The following is a 24,821-nucleotide window of genomic DNA, read 5'->3' on the forward strand; positions in this document are numbered from 1 at the left end:
ACGAAGGAAATATTAACGGCCACTGCCGGATGTGATGACGAAGTACCTTGCTTGTTGTGGGGTGGCTTCCAGGTCGCCAGTGCTTTATACCCTTGCAACAACACCCTGTGAATAGTTTTCCTACTCGGTTTCTGCTCGTTATGTGTAGGTATATATGCACGTATATTAGGCTGAACAGTTGTCAGTCACCATGAGCACGTCTATCATGATGCATATGTGCTTGTGTACGCGTAGAAGCACATCATTAGAAGACATATAACTGCTGCGACAATAATACAATGAAGAAGATTGGGGAGGAAATAGTTTTGCCTTAGAGGACTATAGCTATTTAAGGTTGCATAAAGAGGGCAGCTATGGTAACTAGGCAAAACATGACGTTAATTTGCATTTACCAAACAAGCTACGTATTATTAATAACGAACACAATATAGAAGAAACATCGCACTAATTAGCTTTTCAGGCTTCAATACCGTTTGTATTGATGAGTTAAGTGATGGTTTCCTATATGATTCTTCGTCTGCTAAGTTCGGTGATGATGGCGGTACACAGTGGTCCCGTGATGGAGCTCATTCGACGATATAGTGTGTACATCAGTGAGAGTAGTGCGCAAAAGCGATGACAAAAAGCGTGTGTTCCGTGACGAACTATGGCAAAACCCGAGCATATGCGTCAGTAACACTGCAATTTAGTGAGTGAGCAACGGCAGCAGTATTCATACAGTCGCAGCATGCAGGACACTTCAAACGGAAGGACCAACAACAAAAAAGTAAATTCCTTTTGTGCGTGCAGAGAATGCCTGAATGTTGTTTCCAGTTACAATATTTCGGTGTTGTGCGCCTGCGACGACAGGCCCATAATTTTGTTTGAACAAACGAAGGGAATCCAGCGCTACAGGAAATGGAGTGGCAAAAAAAAGGCGATGGACAGTTGCAAAATTACAATATCAAGGCATATGGGAGCCGTCTGAGGGGACGTGTAGAGAGTACACACGGTATATGTATCGATAAAGCACAGGTAAGCTCCTTGAGCGAACCTGCATGAATGGTCGACGTTTCATGGGGGCAGTGACTGTAAATGAACAACGGAGGTGCCAAAATGCAGTAAGTGAGTTGTGGGAATGATTTTATCTGAAGGAAACAGTGCTGCAGTACACACTATAATTATTTCTTTAAGGATCCGCCCGTGACCCGGAAGGCGTTCTTGTGTGAACAATTTGTAGTTATGTGCTACAAATCTGCAGCACTTATTCAGATGGGTGCTTCGTCAAAAAAGATTCTGACGTAGGAGCTCCTATAGTACATTCCATTAGCTCTGACGCATTCAGAAGAATTGCGGTGAGTGTGTTTGTTCGCAGCGAGGTGGCAGCTGCCACGGCGATGACAATTTTGGCATATCGGAGGTGTCACAGGAGTTAAAAATGGGATGGAAGAGTCTCGTGCACATAGAACTGTGCTTTAACCCATCTATTGAATCGGTGACTTAGATGAACATGTCTGAAGGAAGTGAATTTAAAATTTAAAGTAATATCTGAGAACATGCATAACACGTGCAACAAAAGGTGCCGGACGAGCATTGCCCTCACTGTTCGAGAAATGGTGCTGCCATAGAAGCAGCACGTGAGTTCCCGGTGATTTTGCTACAGACCTTTTACGCGATGTCCACAGCACTGTGCTCTCGCAAAAAAAGAAAAAAAAGTAAGAGACAATGGGTTCGCGGGGTGGCAACGAGGTTCCAGTGCAGACTACTGTACCTCGTTTCTGGGGTGTTCTCGCGTTCCACATGGGTTTGCAAGAACACACTTCATTGCCTGAAACGGGATGGGCGACACTTGCATGCTTCCGCGCCTTCGCCACGAGCGCGTCTTCGAATAATGCAATTCAACATTGGTGACGGAAATGCTTCGACAGAATTTATTCGAGCAACTGTACGCGACTCTAGCTTCAATATTAGTGAACTACACGTGAGAGATGTAATGAAACCGTGAAGCATGGCCTCACGTGGTAATCTAGTGCTGTTGAAGTACGGCACTTCATTCGCTTGAGTATTCGGCGATACGATCGCTTTACGCTGTGGCCCCCGGTGTTGCCCTGTATCTCAGTGCAGGCTTCGGTAAAATAAATGTGAAGACCTACTGTTTGTTAAGAGCGCCCTTTGCATTCCTTGTACGACCGCGACCATATGGGTGGAAATGAGCAAATGTGCAAATCTCTATGCAGGTATCCATAAAATTGGAGCATTTTCTAAAATTATATTTCACACCTCCTGCTGGACACGCCTTCTAAGACCAACACATCCCAAACATGCGCTGTATTTTTGGTAAACTAACTTGGCATCTATGGTGTGCGCTCCTATGACAGCCTTGTTTACTTCTGTGCAGGAAAGCTGTATGAACAGCTCAAAACATAAAAGCGTGCCTCGGAGCACGCGACCGCCTATAGAGCCAACCCCAGCATCACCCGCGCAATCGCAGCTGGAAACCCGTGTTCAGAGTTGTCGGTGATAGGCAAGTTTGTTAGAGTGCTTCTCTATGTGCCGCGCATCAACAGAAGCCGAATGGTGTGAGAGAACGGTTCCATATCATTAGTAACTGGCGACATCGCGCTTCCGCATAGGTGCGTCAACGAGTGAAGTTACACGTAGCGTTTCTTCATGTAAAGAAGTGAGAGAAATAAATGGCAATAACACTGTAATGCCTTTGCCTAGTAACATATGACTTAGATATATCGGTATTCCAGATTATAACCCGGCACAAAGCAACGTTTAGATGGCGACTCGAAGAATCGTGCCAAGGAAGGCACAAGAATGCATTTGCCGTGCTAAGAATAGCGCCAGTCAGGGACTGCGCAGAATCGTGAGTGTCTAACTCACCGATAGAACTGTAATCAACATCTTCTACTACTTGGTCAAAATGACCTGGTTGTCATAGCAGTTCGGCGTGTTTAGGAAGCGGAGGCACAGTGCGAAGGGCACGAATAACGTAGAAAAATTTGTTTATACAATTGGACTATCCATTTGGCGGCGTCGTTTTCCCGAGCGCTGGCGGCGTCTTTTGTTGGCAGTGGAACAAGCTCTCTAAGTTAGGTGGGAGTGGCCCTTTCACTGAAGTAAGCACAAATCCCAACGCTTCTGCATAAGGAAAATGTTATCGTGTTGTAGACGAGTTCATCAGCTATGTCAACATTTGTGCGTCTCGAAAAGTTAGCGCGCATTTTTTTTATTTTTTGCTATGGAAACTTACATGCCAGGCTATTTTTGTTGTTCACATAGAGGAAGGACGGACGGTCCCGTGATAATCGGCAAGTAATCGCAATATTGCTGAAGAATGGTCCGGGGACTGCAATCATTAGGAAGAGGTAAAATACCATAACCTAAATTGAGATAATAAACAGGCTGTAGGACTCGCTACCACGCAAGCAGCTTCGTGTTTGTTCAAGTACCCCATCGTCACCAATGTATGAGCTGTAAAGACGTCAGAACGGCTAAATATAATGCAACATCCAGTGAACCAAGAGCAGCATATAATCACAACTTTACATCTCAGCATCCATGCGAAAAGATTCTTTGGTTTCCTTCACATTGTCCGCTCCTCTTTGGCTGTGCCGAAATAGTGCCCATTTTAAACCAGTGAAAGACTTACCCGCAATGTTATCATTCTGGGGCCGACTTAATTTTATAGTGACCATGAGCAGACACATGAACCATCAGAAAGTGGATCTGATCACAGATACCTTCTATAAAGACAAGGACACCTCGGAGGGTGCTATAAACATGTCACTACTTCCAAGTGTGGTTCCAAGTATGGTTGAAGATAGGGAATATCTAGATAGATAGGGACATGGAATGCATACAGCTATTTGTTAGCTTCCACTCAAACCAAAGGCAGAACTCGCGCACCTTTTGATGGACATGAGAAACTCACGAATATGCAGCTTTCTTTAGAAAAGCTGCAACTCCAAGATGTGTAATGGTTGCACCTAGACGTGATGAATGCAGGTATTGGTAGTATGCTGTAGCAGTGATGGAATGGATCGGAATAACACTGTCGTGAGACATGTGACATATTTATCGCACAGGAGATGTTGGATGCAGATGATGAACAGTGAAATTAATAGCAGTTTCTGAGTGGGAGCGCTATTCTTCCGGCAGTTCAAATTTGTTACCTTTAAAAGTGGGGATGCTTCCCAGTTCTTTATCGCGCTGCCGGATTGTAGTAAATCTTGACCGCCAAGCCTCCACAGCTGACTACTCGTTGGGCCAAATAAGTGCCGGGCTCTGGAGTAAATTGCCAGTGGCCTGAATTAGTGATGGCACAACGCCGCTGTGAACCGGTGCAGTGACGCAGCGGTTGACAGCTGTTTTGAACCATCATCATTGAAGTGATCAGCAACATGAGAAACAAAAATATTTCGTTTTTAGTGGCAAATACGTAGCTGTGGGTTCGGAGAACCTAGTAACATTTACCAGAGAGCAAGCACTACATGTCCTGAACTTCTGTCTTTACTTGCTTGTAAGTAATCCCTGCTGACAGGTAACATATGTGACGCTTTTGCTAGTTTCAAACGTTAGATAGGACGAGTATTGCAAATGCAATGCGGACGCCTAACATTCACTGCTGTACTTTCCAAGTAAACGTTCAGCAAGGCACGTACCTACGTTACGTAGACTGGATTTTCAGTCTTTCTGCCGAAACCGAAAGGAATCCAGAAGCGAGATCCCGCCTGTGCCTTCGCGAGGTCCTTTACCAGAAAAAAACGCCTTAAAGCGAAGCTGAAGACACTGTCGAATTCACTAAGACGCTCATATACGGATGCGGGAGCCTTATAAACCATATAGGTAAACTTCTGGGTTTTTTTTTTCATTTACGAGCGACGTAATCATCGGTTGAAATTGCGCTGTAGCTCCCTCCCCCGTCGAATGCCGCGTGCTGCAGCTGACGCTGACGAAGCGAGCGCAGACCGAAAACCGCGGTGTTGTGACGTCAACTCTAGTGTTTCGTTCCTTCGTAGCGTCCGCGACCGTGCCTGACCGCGCTTGTTTCTGCGTGCGTGCCATCGTATTCTGCTTCGGTCGACCCTGCATTCCTTTGTTGGTGCGTCTGCGTGTATGTAAAGTGGTAGTCAACGTGCGTGGTAGTCAACGTGAGTGGTAATCAACGTAAGTGGTAGTCAACGTGGTAGTCAAGAGATGAAGCTCACTACACGTACTGCATAAACCGGGAAGCTTTTCATGCGTTTAAACCGTCTTTGTAGATTGCCGACAGCTTTGGACAGTGCACAAATGCCAACGATCGCATCCCCGCTTATGTTCTACGAGGAGGCATGCAGGAACACAACCCCACAGCTGGTTAACCGGAAACGAGCTCACTGGATGGGCGAAAGATCGGCGAGATCACTAGATCGCTTTGCAAAAAACATACTCACCAAAGAGCATTTCCAAAACGAGGAGATCCCAAGACTTTGCTTTCGTTCTCGTCGAAAGCACTGCTCGCACCAGCATCGTTTGCTTCTTCGAGAGGCCGGCTCTTCGCAATCGGCTCGTACATGTCGGAAGTAACGCCGAACTCCTCAGAAAAACGCAGTGTCTCTAAATTTCCCATTACCGTCTCAGAAAAACAGCACCAAACTACCTGGCACCGCGCTTCATGTGTACGGCAGGGGTCGGATGCTAGAGTTGACGTCACTAAGCGCCCGACTAATCACAGGCGGAAACGAGACGCGCGAGCTGGGCGTGTCCGCTGCTGCACTTTTCGTCGAAATAAAATATATTTGCGCTTTCTTTCGCTCAATTTCGATACGATATTCGAATTCGGAGGGTTGAAAACCATTATGTACAGTTGTTCACTCATTTTTTCTGGAAAACCTTCCAGCTTCCCTTTAAGGACGCTTTAAACTCATTTGTTGTGAAATCGTGTCTTGACGTCAGGCATTACATTTCAACAACAGCCATCTAAAAATATACGGTGGCTTATAGACACGCTTTAAATGACCTTTTTTATAATAGCAATACAAAAATGGCCTGACAGATAAGAGCTCGTCTGTATAAGTGTATTGTAATCGATACACTTTGGATCGAATGCGACTTTTGGCGTTCTTGAAGAATGAAAACCAAGAAGGCTTCATTATTCTTGGCAGTGTGCGATTTGTGCATACTTTTCGCAACGCAGGTTCCGTTTTATTTCTTCTTTTTTTCAATGAGTCACAGTGTTACACTGTTCAATGGCTTACTTCTGCAAGCAATTCAAAGATAACCACTGAGCAGCATCCTGTAGCGCTCATTTACAGTGCTGGTATTTGGCAAGATATATCGTATCTAGCGATGGCAAAGTTGAACTTTTATTATCAGTGCAGGAGTAGCGTTTCTGTTGATACTGAAGCCCGCCTCTCAGTTTCATTTATAAGTAACTTTCTGACGCCTTTCGACTATATATTGGTGCACAATAAATTATATAGCGAATTGCCTCCATACGTAACCTGTGTTACATTGCTAGAATATGGGACTGGGAAATTGAACTAATATCGATAATAAATAGCAGTGGGGCTAGATTATTCTCTTGCAGCATTTATAGGCGATGTCTCTATTACGAATATTAACTTTTGAATCATGGTGAGAGAATACAAATCATTTGTAACTTAGTAAAGACAGATAGCGGACGTAATATATTTATTCCCACAATACTACATTGTAAAAGAAACCACATTTGTTGATTACAGGTACTTGATTGTATCCATTCTATGCTGAAGAATAAGGTATGTATAGGTGACTCTTTTGTTTCATGTCAATAAACACGCTCTACTGTCTTTTAGGTTAACGTCTGGGCTGCATTAGTAATTATTCATCACGGAAGCCATACGTTAAAATCGTGCGCTATAAACCACATTTTAAAACATAGAACGATAAATAATTCTTACATTCGGGCTAGTTTGCTTATAGCCGTAAAATGACAGTGAAACACGGCTTACCAGCTATGATGGGGATCGCGCTGCCGCGATTAACACTCTCATATTTTAGCAGGCTAGTGCAATTCACGGGCAAACACTTCTACTGCATCAATCTGAGGTTTCTTTTCATTATTAACGTACCCTTTGCTTGCCGTTACAAATGTCACCAAAAACAAAAAGAGGGCTCTCTAGAGGGGCCATCAGAACCTTGGCTTGTACCATTGCTGTTTTCATGTCTATGATGATTTTTCAGGTTTAATGGCGCAAGGGCCAGGTATGAGCAGAGAGCGCAAGTTTTCACGTCTGGGCCACTGGGTTGGAAAGAAAAGTTCACTATTGCAGCGAAATTCTTGTTAATCTGGCTTGTTCTTATCACGATGTAACACAGCAACAGCGCAAAAATGGGACGTCGATTGAAGAGATTGACGGCACGGACATGAACACTATATGTTTTGTTTATGGACTTATTCTTTCCGTTCTGGCGCTTTTTCTCTTCATACCGCATCACTGGCGGTAACGCGTTGTCTGACCTACCTAGTCATCCCTTCTATATTATTAATTGCAGCTCTGAACCCGTGAAATGTTGCAAATAATGTCTAATTTGTGTCTACATGCAAAATGCGCTCACTCGTCATTGCTGTATAGTCATCTAGAGCGCCGTAGCGTTGGGTTTTACAACGAAAGCTGTATATGACTAAGTTTCCGTAGTTTGTTCGTAGGCGAAATGGACAACAGATTAGAACGCCCGCCGAGAAAAATAGTGTAAAGTCAAGGTTATTGCACTATATAAGCAGGAGAGGTATTGATGGTAGAAACAGCTGCGTTATCAATGGGACGGAAACCCACGCGTAGAACATGCATGCGAGGAGCGCCGGAGGGAACAGCAACGAGAGCATAAACGGCGCCGGCGTGAAACGATCACAGACGAACAACGTTCCCGCGATGCTTAAGGAAAACAAAAATCGGAAGCCCGGGCAATCATTCCACTCTGTGAAGATGGAATGGCAACGAAAGAACTTTGCTTTTCGTTCGCGAGCTTTGACTGTCGTCAACATTCGCTGCCATTCGATCTTCACAGAATGGAACGGCTGTCATTTTTACCTTGTACATTGTGCATAGCTAGAGTGGTAGAGAGCCGCGTCTAAAAAAACACAGCATGCTTCGGCATAAAAAAGCTACTCTGTGATCGCGCTCCCTCCTGCTGAGAACAAGGGTAAGCTCCATGCAAAAGAAATTCAAAACAGGAAAAAAATTACATGGCACCTTAAAACTGAACGTGTGTTCGCTTCATAAACAAATCTGGCGCTGGAACTAAAAAAAAACATTACACAGGATACCGGCTGACATAGTAAGCAAGAACGCGGAGCCATTTCATTTCAGAGAATTGAGGCTAGTTAGCAGAGACAATCGCTCTTGTAGCGATTACTTTTAACTAGCGATATGTCATAGGCATGTTACAATGCGATAGTGCCTGAATAAAACCGCTTTATGATTAAATCAGCATACACGTGCACAAAAACTGAACCATTTCCCACGCTTGTTAAGGTAACCACTGTACTATTTTACTTAAGCGTGAGGCATAAGATGTGTGTCTGTGTGGCGACACTTCGTATGGTTGCCGATATGTTCATACCTGAGATAAATATTTCCCCATTCAGTGGTCGGATCAAGGGATCTTGGTTCCGTTGAGCGAGACGCTAGGATCATGTTCGATATAGTTAGGTGGTCTTCCTCGTGTCCGTACTCTCAGGACGAGAAGCTCCGACTTTTCGGGTGCGCAATAGCGACCGCAGTGTCGGAGGTATCTTTCGATAGTATCGACGGCTTCTTCTAGATTGCGTTCTAGTTGTCCAGTAGAAGGTGCTTTGGTCGAGAGCGTGACGTCGTCGGCGTAAAGGGCATGACATAGCTTTGGGATGGCGTTCAGTTGTTTGAGTAGCTTGATCATTGCGATATTGAAAAGGAGGGGTGAAATAACTGATCCTTGTGGAGTTCCTTTGTTGGGTAGCCGAAATTTATCGCTGCGGAGGTTGCAGACGCCCACTGTTGCTGTTCGGTGTGTCAAAAAGCTGCTGATGTAGTTATACATCCGGGCTCCGCAGCCTGTATCTTCGAGGTTGCGGAGAAAGGCTTCGTGGCTCACGTTGTCGAATGCGCCCTTTACGTCGATTGCCAGGATTGATGATTTGCGTGTGTGATCGAGGTAATCGAGCAAGTCATCTTTGAGGAGCAGGAGTACGTCCTGCATGGAGAGGTGCTGTCGGAATCCGAACATGGTGTGCAGCAAGTGTCCGTTGTCCTCGGGGTATGTTGTTAACCGGTCGTGCAGCATGTGCTCGATGAGTTTGCCCACGCAAGATGTGAGGGAAATGGGACGTAGATTTTTGATGGGAAGGGATTTGTTGGGTTTGGAGATTATGGTGACTTCCGCATGCTTCCAGGCTGCTGGTAGGTGCCGCTTTTCCCAGCAGTCATTGTAGTACTGTAGCAGTGCTGTAGTGGCAGATTGCGGGAGGTTGCGCAGGAGCTTATTAGTTATTCTGTCCTTGCCGCGACTGGTGTTTCTAGTGAGTTTGGCTAATGCAGCGTGGAGCTCTGCCTGGGTGAATGGTCGATCGAGATCTGGGTTTGGTGCACCATCGTACGTCTTTCCGCTCACTGATGAGGTGGGCTTGTCGCTGCTAAGTTTTTGCTGAAGCTCACGATGGAGATCATGCTCCGATTTAGCATGATTGTGGATCAGTATGCACAGATCTTGCCTCTGTTGCATTTTTGTGCGATTGGTAGCTAAGACAGCGCCTAAGAGAGAGCGCGTAGGAGGTTTTCTTGGTGCTGAGTGTCCCTTGCATGCTGTTACGAAAGGTGTGCCAATTTCGCCTGCTAAGTTGCTCCACGTAACCTTGGGCCTGTATGGGGTGATTCGTTGCTTAAGTTTTCTATTGAGCTTTTGACTCTTCCACCTCTTCAGGAGGCTTCTTTTGGCGCCCCCAGAGAATAAGGTTATGCGGGTCGACCGCGCGGGCGTTGGTGCTTAGCTGGATGCTCTTGGTGTAGTTTTCTGTGGTGATGAGAAGGCCCTTGAGCCAATGGTCGATGTCGTCGATTGTTGTGTCCCTTGAGGGACAATCGCTGAGGTTGTTCCTCAAGGACTTCCAGTCTGTTAGTCGAGCAACTCCAGTCTTGTTTGATTCCCGGTTATGCGCGATGTCAAGTTGGATAATGTGGTGGTCGCTTCCGAGCGTCTCCGGGAGTCGACTCCACTCGGCCGAGTGGACGTTAGCTGTGAACTTAAGGTCCGGGTTGGTGTCCCTGGAGACACTATTCCCGACTCTCGTGGCCTGCATTGGGTCGTTCCAGAGTGTCAGCCTGTGTTGTTGAGCAGATTCGTGCACTCGCGCTCCCTTCTTGGTGGTGTTTGGATAAGCCCATGCTGTATGTGAGGCGTTGAAATCTCCAATTATGACAACTTGATGGCCTTTCGTGCGTTTCCTGAGTTCACGCACAAAGTGGTCGAATTCCGGAAGTTGATCACGAGGAGGACTGTATATGCTGGCGATCAAGAGGCTTTGCTGCGTTTTTCTGTCTAGTATAATCTCCACTAGGGTGTGCTCGGTGGGGATGTCTTCTATTTCGTATTCCTGCGTTGTAAGAGTTTTCTTGGTAAGGATGGCTGCTCGGTGAGTTTGTGCATGAGCGGTGTATCCTTGAAGTCGGACGTTGTGGGTATTGGTTTCCTGTAGGGCAATTACATCTGTGTGGTCCAGTTTGACGAGTTCTTGTAGGTTTGCATACCGGGGACGGAAGGATCGACAGTTCCATTGCCAGATGCGCAGAGTATTTTGCGGGCTCTTTGTTGTGGTTTTAGGTGTCGCCATCATGAGGCACTTCAGCTTCACAGGCAGCTTCATAATTGGGTGAGATCGAGCGGGAGGCATTGCGACTGTTCGTGCAAGCCTTCTTTCTACCCTGCTCGGTCGTGTTGAGAAGGCTGTCGTGGTAGGAATTAGTGACATAATAGTTCTTCGCGTGTGCTATGAAACTGTTGACCTGGGCTGTTAGGCCGGTAACCTGGCTTGTCAGAGTGGCGACTTGATATGCGAGGCTGGTGACATGGGTGTTAAGGGTCGCAATCTTCTCGACAATATGCTTGGTGATGTTTTCGACCAGGGCAAGGATGTTCTTTGTGAAAACGTCCTCGAAAGCATGGAGGTGCTTTTGAACTGTAGCTTCGATCACGGAATCAACTGCCTCCGTGGTTAGCGCTGTGAGTGGTTGCTTGCTCCCATGATCGTATTCTTTGCATCTCTGGAATAGTCTGTCTATGAGACTTTGTTGATTTTGTAGCTTGCTCTCGAGGGCTGTTATGGCTACTGCTTCTGCCGATCCGACGCTGGCACTGCCTCAGCTGCCTGTCACTTCAGCGTAATTCAGGCGTTTTCGGGAACGCGATCGCGATCTTGATCGTGATCTTGACATGGGTCTGTTACTTCTTGCGGTACTACTGGAGGCGTTACTTGAGTTGGCGGCGCATCTACTGGCCGCTTCAGCGTATTTCACGCGTTTTCAGGAACGCGACCGCGATCTTGATCGTGCTCTTGACATGGGTCTGCTAGTTCTTGCGGTGCTACTGGAGGCGTCACTTGAGTTGGCGGTGCTTCGATTGGCAGCGCCTAGTTCAGGGAACTCATAGCGGTTGGAGCTGCATCGACTGTCTCGCTCTTGGATCCTGTTTTTCCATTGCTGTCTTACTTAGTAAGGCGGTAGGTAGGGCTTGAGCTTTTTCTTGCATTCTTTCCCAACCGTTTCGTGTCCTTCTCCGCAAATCTTGCACGTGGGATGGCAGTCATGGTTCGGGGGTTGGTTTGTTTTGCCACATTTGTAGCAGAAATTTGGGATTGGTTTTGGCAAATGTCTTGACGATGTCCGAGGTTGCCACATGTTCGGCAATACAGAACTGATTTGCGGTAGGGCTTGCATCGGTAGTCACCGCTCTGATAAATGATGCTGTAGGCGACGTGTGGGCACTCAAAATAGATGACCACCGCCGTGGACTGTCCGAGCATGCGGGCTTTGAGGACTGTATAGCGTGCTCGCACTCGAATTCCATCTATTAGTTCCGCACTGCAAGCCCCAGGCGTGATACCATATATAACACCTTTGCTGACATCTTCGGGTAGACGACAGTTGGCTTTTACGTTGTAAATGTTGCCTCCAAGCTGCATGTTAGTGACCTTGGCTAAGTTTTGAGCATAGTTCTCGTTTGCTGTACTTGGAATGATGAGGTTTTCTTCTTTTTGCATTTATACTGGCACATTTTCGTGGAATTCCTTTTGCAATATTCCGCTGTATGTTCTGACTGCGTGAGTGTCTGCGAGGAGTGACCATTTGGCGAGTTCAAGGCCACCTTGTGGGTGGCGGACGATCTTGATGTCGTCCAAAGGTAGCGGTGGCATTCTGGATTTGCACGGCAGCGGCGGCAGCGGCATGGCTGGCTGTCGTGTGGATTGGGTCACTGCGGGGGCTTTTATTCGCGTGATTTCCTTCTTGCCTTTTCTTTCCCATGTCAGCCATTGGTCCTTGAGGTCTATCGTTCTGCCACTGTTTTTATCGTAGGTCCAAGATTGCGCGACGTCGACTTCTTCCGCCGATTCTGTATACATTGCGCTTGTGTCTTCTTGTCGTTCGCTTGACGTCGCGTCCGTCACCGGTGTTTCTTGGCTCATCTCAAGGTCTGCTTGTCAGCGGCAGCACCCGCGAGCGCCGAGCCTCCTCTTCGGCTCACAGTTCACGTGCCACGCACGTGCGGCAGCGAGCGCTGTCGGCGTCCTTCCACGCGCACCGTGTGCCTGTTGCACGTGCGCTGGTGGTTCTCCCCAGCGGGCCGGTGGAGTCTCGCGCGGCATTAGGCTTAGCATGGCGTGGGATGGTCGGTGAAGATGTAGCTCGAGATCTTGACAAAAACGCACTCACTTTGAAAGTAGGTGGTATCCGCTCGTTCCTTGGAGCTTCCCGATTCTGTCGGTGTAAAATGAAAGGGGTGAGTGGCCTTTCTGTAGATATGGGCGCAAGACGCAGGAGCCCATGTGAGGAACGTCAGTACATCACGGCCCCCTAGCGGAGCGCTCCCCGAGGATTGAAGGCAATTATTATATAACGTTCAAGGGGTCATATGAAGAGAGCATCAGGTCGTGAAGGCCGGTGTATGAGGCGACGGAATTACGGAGACGTAATCTATAGTCATCATCATCAGCAGCAGCCTGGTTACGTCCACTTTAGTGCAAATGCCTGTCCCATACTTCTCCAGTTACCCCTGTCATCTACTAATTGTCGCCATGTTGCCCCTGCAATCCTCTTAATCTCATCCGCCCGCCTAATTTTCTGCCGCCCCCTGCTATGCTTCGCTTCCCTTGGAATCCCTTCCGTAGTCCTTCGTGATCATCGGTTATTTTTCCTCGTCATTACATGTCCATCCCATGCCTATTTCTTTTTCGTGATTTCGTAAGTACATCTCAAGTATATAAAGCCATACCACCAAAAATATTGTTAAGCACGAGGTGTTTAAGGCAGAACCAGATGAATCAGTTTGATAGGCGCGGTTGTTGAAGAGCGGTCTAGCGGCAGCTTGGCTAACGTCATTCACTTCTTCTTCCACTTCGTTGTCTGCGCGGCAGGTGTGGTTCGTGACAACTTGTGACATGCCCCCGCTGGCAGACGAAGCCCACCGGGCAAGTCAGTCATCTCGTGGATTGTAACTCCTCAGACGCGCGACGTTTGTCACTTCAGCCTTGGCCGAGCGTCGTCCGCTGCTCGCGAGACGCGCACTGCGGTAGTTTACTTCGCTGAGGCGCTCCAGAATAACGTAAGGGCCGACGTAGTGGGCGAGAAACTTCTGGCACAAGCCACGCTTCCGCAACGGCGTCCAGAGCCACACAAGGTCACCAGGATCGAAGTAAACGTGGCGGCGACGCCCGTCATAGCGTATCTTGGACCGGTCCTGCGATGCTAGGGTGCGTAGTTTAGCGAGGCGTCGCGCTTCTTGTGCTCGACATAGGATCTCATCAATTGATTCGTTGCCATGAGCGAAATAGGGAAATATGGTGTCGAGGGTGCAGCGCGGCGGACGAACATACTGAAGGAAAAATGATGAGTAACCAGTGGTTTCGTGTCTCGCGGTATTGAAGGCATAGGTAATGAAAGGCAAGATACTGTCCCAGTTCTTGTGTGCTGAATCGACGTACATGGACATCATGTTTGCATGCGCTCTGTTTGTGCGCTCGACCAGACCATTAGTTTGTGGATGGTAGGACGTAGAATGGCGGAAGCTAAATGAACATAGACGAAGGGTTTCTTCAACCACGTCCGCGGTGAACTGTTGCCCACGATCGCTGATTACTATGCGAGGAGGTCCATGTCAGAGTATAACGTTAGCCAGCAAGAAGATAGAAACATCTGTAGCTGTGGCCGATGGCAATGCGGCGGTCTCACAATAGCGGGTAAGGTGATCTACGGAAACGATAACCGAATGATTACCCTTGGAGGGTCGCGGGAAAGGGCCCAGAATATCTATACCAACTTCCTCAAAGGGGACGCTAGAAGGGGGAACTGGTTGAAGCAGGCCATGTGGCGCTTGTGGCGGACGCTTGTAGCGCTGGCATTGAGAGCAGCTGGCGACGTACCGTTCGATATCTTTCCGCATCTTAGGCCAGTAAAAACGTTCTTGAGCCCGGTAGAGTGTACGTGTGGAACCAAGATGACCGGAAGTTGGGTCATCGTGCATGGCGTGTAATACTTGGTGGCGAAGGTTCTTGGGGACAACTAAAACGTAGCGTGCACCGGTGGTCGAGTAGCTCTTCTTATACAGCGCGCCACCATCACGAAGGCGAAAGCGACTGCCTGCAGGTGACTCCTGTGCTGCCACAAAGAGCGGTTGTAAGCTCTCGTCCTTGTGCCGCTCGGATATGACGGTACCCATATCCGGAAATTCCGGAGACACAAAAGCGATGTATTCATCAGAATTGTCTGCATCACATTCAGTTGCTTTAAGTGGCATCTGAAAGAGACAATCAGCGTCAGCATGTCGCCGGCCACTTTTGTAGCAAATAACTAAATCGTATTCCTGTAGACGGAGGGCCCAGCATGCTAGTCGTCCTGAGGGATCCCGCAGATTCACAAGCCAGCATAGCGAATCATGATCTGTTATCGCAGTGAAGGGGTGCCCATAGAGATACGAACAAAACCGTTGCACGGCGAAGATGAGCGCCAGACACTCTTGTTCGGTGACTGTGTAGTTGCGCTCAGAGCGGCGCAAGGACCGGCTAGCGTAAGAGATCACGAGCTCACTGTCGCCAACACGCTGAACTAGCACAGCACCGATGCCTACGCCACTGGCATCGGTGTGAATCTCAGTTGGCGATGAAGGATCAAAGTGGCGAAGAATTGGTTGGGATGTCAACAGGAACTTGAGCTGGCGAAACGATTAGTCGCAATCTGCATTCCACTCAAAGGGAACGTCTTTGAGTGGAAGCCATGTCAGCAAACCGGGGAATGAATCGGCAGAAATACGAGCACAAGCACAGGTAACTTCTTAACAGCTTGACAGAGTTGGGCACTCTAAATGCTTCTACGGCCGCAGTCTTTTGTGGATCTGGTCGGATGCCTTCTTTAGCGACCAGATGGCCTAGCACGAGGGTTTGTCGTTCCCCAAAGCGGTATGTTTTTTAATTGAGCACAAGACCCACTTTCTCCAAGCAGTTCAAGACCAAATCCAAACGTTTATTGTGCTCACTAAACGTTCGCCCGAAGATCACAACGTCGTCTAAGTAGCACATGCAAACTTCCCATTTTAAGCCGTGTAATATCGTGTCCAGGGACCTTTCGAACGTTGCGGGCGCGTTACGTGACCAGAAAGGCATCACGTTAAACTCGAATGGTCCGTCGGGTGTTACAAATGCTGTGTTTTCTCTGTCGTCCTTGTGTATAGGATATTGCCGGTCCCCTAACCGTAAATCGACTGAGGAAAAGTAAGATGTCGCAAAGAGACAGTCGATGGCGTCGTTAATTCGTGGGAGCGGATATACATCTTTCTTAGTAACGGCGTTTAGTCGACGGTAATCAACAGAGAACCTCCACGTACCGTCTTTCTTCTTCACAAATATCACGGGGGCTGCCCAAGGACTAGATGATTCTCAAAAGGCGCCTTGGCATAGCATTTGTTGGACCTGATCACTGATTATCTTGCGTTCTGACGAGGATACACGATAGGGTTTTTGTCGGATGGGCTGGGCGGCTCTTGTGTTTATGCGGTGACGAGTTCTGGACGCAGGAATTGATGGCGGGCCATCGTGCTGCGCAAAGTCGAATACTGAGGTATGTTTCGTAAGCAGGGCCATCAAAACTCGACGCTAGTGATCGCTGAGTGACTTATCAATCATGGAAAGGGTCTTCGAGCTCCCGGGGCTCGAGACACTGGTTGCTCCTCCATCGGGGAGCTCTGTAAGTACTGCCACCGATACGGGCGAGTCTTCCTGAAACGTGGCTATCTTTAGGCCTTGAGGTAGTACTGCTGCTTCAGTGAAACAGTTTAGCGCCCACAGCCCTGCGCAACCGCTCGTCACTGAGACGATGCAGTGCGGAACTAACACGTTTTTCTTGACGCAGTTCCAATGCACAGGTTCCACTGCAGCATCGAAAAAGATAGGAGTTGGAGATGAACAGGCGACGGCAACACGCATCGCAGATAAGGCGGGCCCAACTGTATCCTCAGACACGCACAACACACTCTCCGGGCAAGCTTCACCTTCAAATAGCACAGGTGAAACACTGGTGTCGACACATAGTTCTCCCGTCCGGCAGTCAACTTTCGCACCACACAATTGCAGAAAGTAAATCCCCAGAATCACGTCATGCGAGGAGCGAGGAAGAACAGCAAACTCTGCATTAAAAACTTTCCCAGCCAAAGACACATCCACGTTACACGCACCAACCGGGTTTAATGATTCACCAGTGACTCCACGGAAACTTGTGCACTGGTCTCAACGAGACATAACTTTGCGTCCCAGAAGGCCTTTAAACCCCACACTCATGACCGAGAGAGTTGCTCCTGTGCCGACTAAAGCCATTGTAGAGACCCCATCAATCAGTACATGAACCTTATTCTTTAGCATGAAAATAGTTGGAGGCAGTTGAGTCGGCAGCACACATTTTCCAGCGACCTCACCTCCATCGGCCGCGCTGGCTAGTTTCCCGGCGGGGGCGACACGAAACGGCGCCGAGGCGATGGTGACGTGAATCGCTGCCGAGGGGATGGTGATCGGGAGACTCGGAAGGCTGGTGGTGGCGTCAGAGTACGGTCGGAGGCCGGGGAGCGATAGCGGTTCCAGGTTCTTTCTTCTCCAAAGTAGGTCACCTGGGCGGTGCATCGGTCCTCTCAAAGTGGCTTCCTGAAGTGGAGTCTCCTGGCCACTGAGTGCGCAGGGTACGACCGCTAGACCGCATAGTCGGCGCTGACGATCCGTAGTTCGATGCCTGGCGTCGGCTACGCATGCCGCAGCAGTAACACACTGGCGAAGGGCTAACTTCAGAATGCGGATTGAAGTATTCTGCCGGAGACATCGATTGAGGGCAACGAGGCTCTTCCCCTTGAAAGTCGTAGGTAGCGGCGTGTCTTCGTGGACGAAAGTTGCGTGGGCGTGGATCAAAACGGTGAGGGGGCGAATCATTGCGTGGTGGTTCGATCGTAATATAATGCGGTTCGTCTCTGGAGCCATTAGGATCCACGACGTTCACCGAGTGGTTCCAACTAGACGAAGGGGGTTCCCAAAGAGTGTCTCGGAAAACGGTGGAGCTGCAACGTGGCGCCGCATAACGTGCCTGTTCGTCATGTCGCTGGAGCTCCTCGCGGACTATTTGGCGGATGGCGGACGAAAGATCTGGGAGCGGAGGGCTTGTGTCAACACTTGCTACGGTCGTTACATTGGCCAACCATCCCAATTTTTGTGTAATTCGGTGAGTCTTCAGCGCCTCGAACGTAGGGCAGTGCCATATCAGTTCTGATACAGTGTGCAAGTTCTCTTTACCAATGAGGAACTTGTAGACGTCTTCCGCTATTCCTTTTACCACGTGCCCCACTTTATCTTCCTCTGTCATTTGAGGGTTGACAGTTCGGCACAGCTTCCATATTTCTTCGATATAGGTAGTGCAAGTCTCACCGGGTTCCTGAGCTCTCTAGGCTAATATTAGTTCCGCACGTTTCCTCGTTGCGTCCGAGTCACCGAAACACTTTTTGATCTCCTCAACGAAGCGTGTCCTTGAAGTTAGCATGTCCGCGTGGTTGTCATACCATACTAACGCCGTGCCGGCCAAGAAGAAAACAACGTTCCTAAGCTGACTGGGAGCGTTCCAATTATTGTATTGGCTGACCCTTTCGTAATGGGTTAGCCACTCATCCACATCTTCCTCTGCCTTGGCCGAGAATGTGCGTGGCTCTCGGTAGTGCTGGATAGGGACAGGGCTCGCCGAGGCACTGCTCGTGAGGGTATTTTGCTCTGTGGCCATGATTGAGCACGACGGCGAAAGTCCGGCGAGGCGACGGCTTCGGCATAGCTCTTGTGCTGGTGGCTCCATTGTAGGCCGTGGCATTTACCCCACACAGCTCCACCAAATATTACACACGAGGTGTTTAAGGCAGAACCAGATGAACCTGGTTGATAGGCGCGGTTGTTGAAGAGCGGTCTCGCGGCAGCTTGGCTAACGTCGTTCACTTCTTCTTCCACTTCGTTGTCTGCGCGGCAGGCGTGGTTCGTGACAACTTGTGACATGCCCCCGCTGGCAGACGAAGCCCGCCGGGCGAGTCAGTCATCTCGTGGATAGTAACGCCTCAGACGCGCGACGTTTGTCACTTCAGCCTTGGCCGAGCGTCGTCCACTGCTCGTGAGACGCGCACTGCGGTAGTTTACTTCGCTGAGGCGCTCCGGAATAACGTAAGGGCCGACGTAGTGGGCGAGAAACTTCTGGCACAAGCCACGCTTCCGCAACGGCGTCCAGAGCCACACAAGGTCACCAGGATCGAAGTAAACGTGGCGGCGACGCCCGTCATAGCGTATCTTGGACCGGTCCTGCGATGCTAGGGTGCGTAGTCTAGCGAGGCGTCGCGCTTCTTGTGCTCGACATAGGATCGCATCAGTTAATTCGTTGCCATGAGCGAAATAGGGAAATATGGTGTCGAGGGTGTAGCGCGGCGGACGAGCATACTGAAGGAAAATGGTGAGTAACCAGTGGTTTCGTGTCTCGCGGTATTGAAGGAATAGATAATGAAAGGCAAGATACTGTCCCAGTTCTTGTGGCGTGGTTCGTGACACCTTGTGACAATATTATAGGCTTTTTCTACCCAAAATACCGATTTAATTTTGAACCCGTCGTAGTGGGAGAATCTGGAGATTTCGACCACCTGCGGTTCGTTAACGTGCACCTAAATGTAAGCACACGGGGGTTTTCGCATTTGGCTCCATCGCCATGCGCCCGCCGTGGCCCGGATTCGATCCCGCGACCTCATTCTTAGGAGCCCAAAGCCATTGCCGTTATGAAAGCACGGTGGTTAAGTCGAACAAAACAATCTTAGAGACATACCTAGAGAAGTGCCAGGGATATTGGTGTTACGTAACTTTGGAGGATGGACGATGACTTGACTTGGGAGGGCGCTCGATAAATCACTTTGGTCGTTGCTTCTAGAGAATATTTAGTGACCTGTCACCTGTTTCTGAGCACCAGTCAGACAGACGTGCCCACTTTTGCATATGCCTAAAACATATGCGGGCAGTACTTCTGCCTCCAGCTTCGCGCCGACACCATGAAGCTTTCACTGAAAACGCGTGCATACTGTGAACTTTATTGTCACTTAGCAGTAACGGAGAATAACAGAGCGGAAAAACTGCGAATGACAAAACCAACATTTTATTGGGCGAACTTGTTCCCACAAAAACAAGTTGCATTCAAAGCACACCAATGGCCGCGAACACGGTCGGCGATCGTCTAAATCTGATCAATGGGTCAAGTACGTGCGCTATTACACATCAGTCATAAAGGCAGCAGAGTAGTCGCTGATGCCCGCGTGTCTTCCAGAAAGTTCTAGATTCGCGGCACGCATACATGCAATCAGATTACACCGGCTTTGGTGACAAGTTACAGCGGGTAGAACCATCGATAACATTCCAAAAACTTCCGATGCATGCAGGCGCGTCCTTCACAGAGCGATAACATTTGTGAGACGAATGAACATGTGCACTCGATAAGCAAGTATACCTGTAGATATATATAACACATACTGCATGCATCTTGCACACATCGAAAGGGATGGATTTGAAGTGACACAGCGTCATTGCGGATATAAGGTGAGGAACATGTGCGAAGTCCGTACTCCAAGCCCAGATTGCAGTGATATTTTTTCCGTGAATCTCCGAGAATAATTGTACCGACGAGAAATCGGTAGTAGATAAATAGGAAGAGGACTGTTCAGTTGAGCTGAACTGGTGCTATGCAACTTGAATTCGTGCGAAAGCTGCGCACAGCAGAGCTCGCTGATAAGATTTCGCAGTCTTGGCATGCACTTCAGCGTTATGTTGGACGCAGGCTAGAGCATTAGAGACTCAGAGCACTGCTTCTATCAGTATAATAAATTCAACACTTTCACGTTTCCTTATTTTTTCGTAGAGTTCTTTACTGTATACGAAGCTACACTTGCCGATTGAGTACACCAACACTGGAGAGAAAGCTTTGGTAAGTGCTTCAAGATTTGTCAGCATCAGGTAATGCATCTATATTCCTGGAGCAGATGTCAAAAAAAATCTACGCATGAAATCAAAAAATGAAAAGTATACGACATGTTCCATTCACTAAGTCTTCTAAGTTGGCTGTTTGCGTTGCCTCTATATTGCCCGTAAAATTATAGCACAGCTAAAGAAATGTGCACAAACCCTCCCAAACAAAGCAAGTGCTCGGGGCAAGGTTTAAATAAATATGCGTTACACTCTGTTCATATTCGACGTGCATAAACTTATATCTATAATTTTCAGCCTAGCTTTCTCCAGGTGCCTTTTGTCTGGTGTTTCTGGCTATTATGGTGCGTCGCATCTGTTCAATAAAGTGGCCTCTGGTTACGAAACTGAATTACTGTAAACAGTAGTAAAGACATTTCTCTCCCTGTTACGTGGAGAAACAGAGCAACAAGAGGCGGTGCTGACAATAACTGTAGAAAACGAAATGAAACGCACGGACAGTGTTGCGGCCCGAAGGCCACTTTCCAACAGATTCGGCATTAGCGAAATTAACTGTAGTGATGAGCGCAATACAGAAACAATAATGGTAAGCAAACAGAAATAGGAGGAAACGACAGCTTGCCATTCGGGGGTGCTGATCCGTCATATTCCAAAGTAGGCGTGAGATACTCTACCAATTGAGCTATGGCGGCGACTGTCATCCCGCCTAATTCTCTGTGTATTTGAGTATTGTACTAAGTATGAGACTGGAAGAGTACGTAGTGCCACTGCGGCCGATGTACGGCATCAACACGGGTGTCACCTTGTACGCAATCCTCAAACGGGCAGATGGCCAATATTCCTGGTAAGCTACTTGGAGGCATAAAAGCTGGTGGAGTCGAAAACCTCGCATGAAAGTGGTGATAATGGGTACCGAGAGGCCAGATTTTGGTTAAGGGGGGGAAACGAGAGCTTTTAAACCTATTGCATGATGTAGGCATGTATGTATGTATTAAAGAATTATGTGGTTTTACGTGCCAAAACCACTTTCTGATTAGGAGGCACGCCGTAGTGGAGGACTCCGGAAATTTCGACCACCTGGGATTCTTTAGCCTGCACCTAAATCTAAGCACACTGGTGTTTTCGCATTTCGCCCCCATCGAAATGCGGCTGCCGTGGCCAGGATTCAATCCCGCGACCTCGTGCTCAGCAGCCCGACACCATAGCCACTGAGAAACCACGACGGGTCATGTATGTATGTATGTACGTGCGTACGTACGTACGCATGTATGTATGTGTGTGTGTGTGTGTGTGTGTGTGTGTGGAAATATAAAAATAAAAAAGAGGGCCTGCCCCCTCACTGCCGAGCCCTTCCTGCTTCTACGGCTCGACGAAGAGATTAGGCAATGAACCCAAGGGAATCCTAGGATAAAGCAACCACACTAATTAATATAATCGCAAATATTAGGAAAATATACACAAAACTGGAGGAGAGCGTGTGCCACCGGTGGGTGTCCAATCGGTAAGCACCTCCCGTGTCATCCTCAAACTGCGAATACCGTATGACGCATGTTGCAGCGTTAGAATAACTCATTATATTACTGTGTCTCAGATGTGCGATTTCTGTGATTTTTTCTAGGTGTGCTTCTTTAACGCAATCGAAAGTACCGGTGCTGGAATACAAGCTGTCGACGACACCGTTGCATTTTTCCGGGCGGCAGTTTTCACATATGGATGGACGTGAAGGAAAATATTTCTGAAACATGTGATTTTCACCAAACGAATTTGCATCACGAACGACTAGGCTCAAGAATGAAATGTGTACACTTGTCACATTCGGAAGCAAAGATGAATATAAAGAATTTAAAAAAAGGAAGTCACAAAAGAATACTGAACGAAAGATGATTCTGCTGTTGTGGTAGTTTAGATGGTGTTCCCTGATATCTGATAAAGACACTTACGTAATAATCCCTTGCCTACCTACGAAGAGTATAATACAATGAATGTGCGAAAATGTAGCACGCGATTATTGTAGATACGCATATTGATTTAAAGCTAGTAAATGATCGTCTTGCACGAGGTGTACAGACTGTCCTTGGCCTATGTATGTACGTGCTATGGTTGGATATGTGCTGGTTCTTCAGAAGGTATAAACATTTTACGTTAGCATGCTGTCCGCTGTCAGCAGTACTAGGAGTGCCTTACTAGAAGGTACATGTTATAGGGATACGTTAAAGAAATGAAACAGATAAGCAGCATATATATACTTAGTGCATAGTGTCTGAATACCAGATATCTTGCGCCAAACATACGACCACAAAGGAAATGCGCACACACAGTATACAGACGCCGTCACATCTATGCGTGTACTGTGGAAGACACGCCATTCCTTAGCGAGTTACCACGTCTTTTCCGCACTTGGTGTCACTAGACTCTCATTGCGGGCTGACGCCAGATATCCAGGGTGTTTGAGCCAACATTTCTTTAAAGGTAGCCTGTGGCAGGTAGTTCCATTCCAGTTTATGAGGCGGTCTACTCGAAACAACTGGCTAAACTTGCAAAAAAATTGAAATTGAAATTCGACTACTTACCAAGAATTCACAAAAGAAATTTTTAGCTAATTATGTTATGACCCATACTGAAATTTACAAATAACAGCAGTGGACTTCGCAAGGTGGATTCACTCGGAACGAATTCTCAGGACGACAGCAGTTTCGAGATCTAAATTCTCGAATTCTACGGAGAAATGCATTGGGATTCCAGTTACTTCTGTGCTTCAGTGCATGAAACGACATTTTCAAAACGAATTAAACGAGACGTAAATTGCAGTATGGGGCATATTGTAATTAGTTAGGAACCTATTTAGTGCATGTTTACTCATTAGTTCATTGTGCATCTCAATTTCTTGCGCGTGCTATTCGCCACTTCGAGTAGAAGAGCTCGTGAACTATAATTGAGATATTTGCCACAGGCAACTTGTAAAGATTTTCTAAAGTGTTCGCTGAAACACCCTGTGTATAAGTTAAAAGGGATTCTAACAAACGATACGTAGCCCAGTGCTGTAACGTTTAGACTACGCGAATAAATACGAGCAAGTTGAACGAGTATCCAGAAGAAATTGCCTAGTGCAACCCAGTGCGTTGAGGTGCATGGCTCATTGTTTTATTGGAGTATTTATTTTTGGGGACATTCCATGCGATCTTACGCGCTCAACGCTAAATACAAATATAAAAGCTGATTTTTCAGATTTCAGCACGACATCCGATGAAAACGCACATAGCTGCACGCTTTCCGGTTTGGTTAGGGGTTCAATGTCAACTAGCGATATATGTCCAGTCGCGTTTGCGCTCCAATCGCCATTCTGGCGCACAGGAAGACCTGTATTCCAAGACTGCCGATCAGACACATTTGTTTGCTGGAACGACTTGCAAACAGCTGTGCAGACCCTGCCATCTTTTTCCTGCTTATTTCCGCACGAAGAAGCTGTGGCAGCACATGTCGTTGCGAGTTTTTTCGGTGAGGCTACACATGCCTCACATCGCGCAATCCTGCCTGCGCTTGTTAATTGTGAGAACGCCAGCCGAGCAACTCCTGCGAAACACTAATCGCAATGAAGCAAGGAGGGCCCGCAAATGACGGCAAGAGCGTTCTGTTCGGCAACATGCAAGGACAACGTGCTCCTGCACGCTTCATGCACGCTGCTGCTTGACGCCGGGGGCGCCCAGGCGTGGTGCTGCGGAAACAGGGGGCCGAGGCTAAGCGACAACAGCGAGGTGACCCAGTAGAAGGAGACAGAATAACATTTTATTGAGTGAAAAGTTAAGGGGCGTTGGGAGTGTGTGGTCGGGTGCCTCTTCCGAGACTCCACTACTGCGAGCTACTGGCAGGGCCTGGTCGAGGAGTCTCCTCAGTGTCTCCAGGTCAGCGTCGGCGAGGATGGTTACCCAGTTTTCCTTACTTGAGATTTTTTTCCCTACAGTGGGGAATTCAATTTTGGGGCCTGCGCGTGAATTTCCGCATCACGTGAGCGAGAGTTGGCTTCCCCCCGAACCCCCCCAGTGGCCTGCATAGGCCGTAGGCCAGATGGCATGCCACAGTATGAGGTGGGCTGAAATATTCTCAATTATTCTCAAAT

General features: G+C 48.0%; 1 long non-coding RNA gene across 1 annotated transcript; it reads left to right on the forward strand.

Annotated features, from left to right (window-relative positions):
* The first annotated feature begins 6,706 nt into the window (after nt 1-6,706).
* Nucleotides 6,707-22,422, forward strand: LOC139050638 (uncharacterized). The gene is made up of 3 exons (XR_011508989.1): nt 6,707-6,746; nt 20,643-20,708; nt 22,326-22,422. It is a non-coding gene; the product is annotated as an uncharacterized lncRNA (long non-coding RNA).
* The last annotated feature ends 2,399 nt before the right edge of the window (nt 22,423-24,821 follow it).

This window comes from Dermacentor albipictus, chromosome 10, assembly GCF_038994185.2.
Source record: "Dermacentor albipictus isolate Rhodes 1998 colony chromosome 10, USDA_Dalb.pri_finalv2, whole genome shotgun sequence".
Taxonomy (NCBI): Eukaryota; Metazoa; Arthropoda; class Arachnida; order Ixodida; family Ixodidae; genus Dermacentor; species Dermacentor albipictus.